Below are 3,188 nucleotides of genomic sequence, written 5' to 3' on the forward strand. Positions count from 1 at the left end.
ATTAGGCATGCCTAGACCATTCATTCCACCACAACAACAAGGCCAAGTTCCATTGGGAATGCCTCGGCCAATTTATGCTCCACAACCTCCTATTTTTCAAGGCAATCAAGGTGCTTATGTAGCACCACCAATTGTGAATCCTCCTCTTGCTTTAAGAGACCATTATGTGCCAAATGAATATAATGCATCCACTTGCATTCAATTGCCCCCATTTAGAGCACATCACTATGAGATTAAACCGCAAACCATTCAAATGCTTCCTAACTATCATGGACTTCCAAGTGAAGAACCGTACAAGCATTTGGATGAGTTTCTTGAAGTATGTTCCATCGTGAAATACACGGGCATACCAGAAGAAGTGTTAAGACTCAAACTTTTTTCTTTTACCCTTAAAGACAAGGCAAAATATTGGTTCAACAATCTTAGGCCTTTTTCGATAACTTCTTAGGCAGAAATGCAACAAGAGTTCTTGAAGAAGTATTATCCGGTTTCAAAGACTAATGCCATGAGAACTTCAATTAGAGAATTTTTTCAAGGGGATGGGGAATTATTTCATGAGGCATGGGAAAGATTCAATGATTTACTTAGGAAGTGTCCACATCATGACATACCTAAGTGGCAATTAGTTTAATACTTCTTTGAAAGTTTGCCGGATAGTCACAAGAGTATAGTTGATGCATCTATGGGTGGTTTTTATCTTAATAAGCATGAGGATGATGTGTGGCGTCTTTATGAAAGTATAAGTGAAAATTCAATGCATAGATCCTTATATTCTAAAAATGGGAAAAACTTAGGTGGAAGGAAGAATGTTAGCTTATACCAAGTTGACAATTCAAATGACATAGCCGCTGAGGTGAAATCCTTAACTCAAAGATTTGATCAATATTTGGTCAACTACAATTCAGCAAACCAAATGTCTTCCTCCCCTAATCATACTCATCATGTTTCAAATGAGTCTTGTATGACTTGTTCTAGTGTCTTACATACTACTTCAAATTGTCCCCATGGACATGTGCAAAGTGAGCATCATGAACAAGTTAATGCTACATTTTATTAATCAAGGGAATAATCCCTATGGCACACATTATAATCCCGGGTAGAGGAACCATCCAAACTTCTCTTGGAAAAGCCAAGGGGAAGGCTCAAACCCTCCCCAAGGTGGTTTTCAAGGCAAGTATGTTCCACCCCCAATGCAAAGACAAGGTTCCCAAGGTTATAGATCTTCTTTTCAATCACATGGCAACTAATTTTTTAACTCTCATTTTCCTAATCACTCATCTTATTCCCAAGGAAATTCTAGGAGTCTCACTTTTGAGGAGAAAGCGTTGACCGCTTTGGGCACTTTAGAGGCCAATACTCAATTACTTCATTCCCATTCTCAATCCATTGCTAAGCTAGAAACCCAAGTCGGGCAAATAGTTAGTACCTTGAATGTTAGAGAGAAAGGAAAGACACCTCTAAATGCCCCACCAAAGCAATAATTTGTTGTAGAAACCAATGAAGGTCACACAATTGAACATGTTAATACGGTGACAACTTTGAGGAGTGGGAAAATTGTTGACAATCAAATTGGTGTTTCTAATGAAGAGAGTGAACCGGTGCAACCAAAAGTTGTCACCCGTCCCGTTTCACATTCTATTCCTCCTTCATTGCATGTGCATGATCATCTTTCTGAAAAAGTGTTAAGAAATTATTTGAATAGTGATTTGAACAATGATTTGAACAATTCTTGTGTTGAAGATGCTTTAAAGAAAAATCTTGAAAAAGACTTTGAGCCAAGCGCTCCATTTTCGGAAACCTTAAAAGGGTCAATTTCTCTTGAAAAACAAAAGACCAAAGTGAATGAAATAATTGAAGTGTTTAGGCAAGTGAAGATCAATCTTCCACTTTTGGATGCAATTAAGCAAATTCCGGCTTATGCCAAGTTTTTAAAAGATCTTTGCACCCAAAGGAGGAATAACAAAAGCCAAGCACCAAGGAAAGTGGTCTTGACCAAGCAAGTAAGCTCTCTCCCAAAGTTTAAGGACCCCGGTTCACCTACTACTTCTTGCATCATTGGTGACCATATCATTAATTGGGCTCTTTTAGACTTAGGAGCAAGTGTAAACCTTCTTCCGTACTCGATATATATTAAATTAGGCTTAGGAGCCTTAAAATTGACGTCGGTAGCTTTGCAACTTGCCGACCGTTCCATCAAAAAAACCCTGAGGTTTCATTGAGGATGTGTTGATTAAGATTGATAAATTCTTCTTTCCGGTCAATTTCATTGTCATTAACACGGAACCAGTTTCAAATCCCAAGAGCTAAATTCTCGTTATCCTTAGCCGTCCTTTCTTGGCAACCGCAAATGCCAACATAAATTGTAGGACGGGGCCACATGAAAGTGAAGTTGAACATTTTTAATCCAACCCCGAATTCAACGGATAAGCATGAAGAAGTGTGTGTTATGGAGAAGTGTCTTGACAATGAATGTGACAAAGTTGAGTCGTTGCTTAAAGATCAAATTTCCAAAAGTTCATCTTCCAATTTGAATTCTAAGAAAGTTGTTTCAAAAACAAATTTTGAAAGGGCATGGAAGCCCAAGAATTGCATGGACAAAGGACCGTCAATCTCCTTTGAGTCAAATCCAACGAGTTCCTTAGGGAATAATTTGTTAGGTGGGATTCAAAGTGCCATTCACCCCATCAAGGAGGGGTTGCACAATAAGATTTTTGATCCGGGCTAAAAGAGCCCAATATCTTGCTAGAAACGTTAAAGACTAGTGCTTCGTAGGGTTTACAACCCTATTCCTCCCTCATTTCTATTTTTCCTTTCATTTCTTGCGTCGTCTAGATATATTCTAGGATTCATACACATTGCAAGGACTTTGGTTTAGAATGCATGCACTGTCATATTTAAATTAAGCATTTTGTGCCTGTTTGATCGATCTCGAAAGAGGTTCGATCGATCGAACTGCCAACCCTGCATCTAATTATCTCTCTGTCCCATCGAGTGTAATTTTCCTGCATATTTCAACTCTCTATGTATCGTACGAACTTCATTTTCGATCGATCTGAGAATTCCAAGATTGATCCAGTTCTTCCTTGGATCGATCTTCAGTCCACACTTAGAAAAATTTTTGGAACCCAAGAAAAAGGCCTCTCTGTGCAATCGTTCGAACTTATATGCAGGTTCTCACCTGTTGAATC

The 3,188-nt window shown here is 38.6% G+C and overlaps 1 pseudogene; it reads right to left on the reverse strand.

Annotated features, from left to right (window-relative positions):
• Positions 1-510: 510 nt before the first annotated feature.
• On the reverse strand, positions 511-609 carry LOC132282942 (small nucleolar RNA R71; annotated as a pseudogene).
• Positions 610-3,188: the final 2,579 nt, after the last annotated feature.

The sequence above is a fragment of the Cornus florida genome, unplaced genomic scaffold, assembly GCF_030987335.1.
Source record: "Cornus florida cultivar Cherokee Brave unplaced genomic scaffold, ASM3098733v1 CherokeeBrave_3.0.0_Hap2_Chr01, whole genome shotgun sequence".
Taxonomy (NCBI): Eukaryota; Viridiplantae; Streptophyta; class Magnoliopsida; order Cornales; family Cornaceae; genus Cornus; species Cornus florida.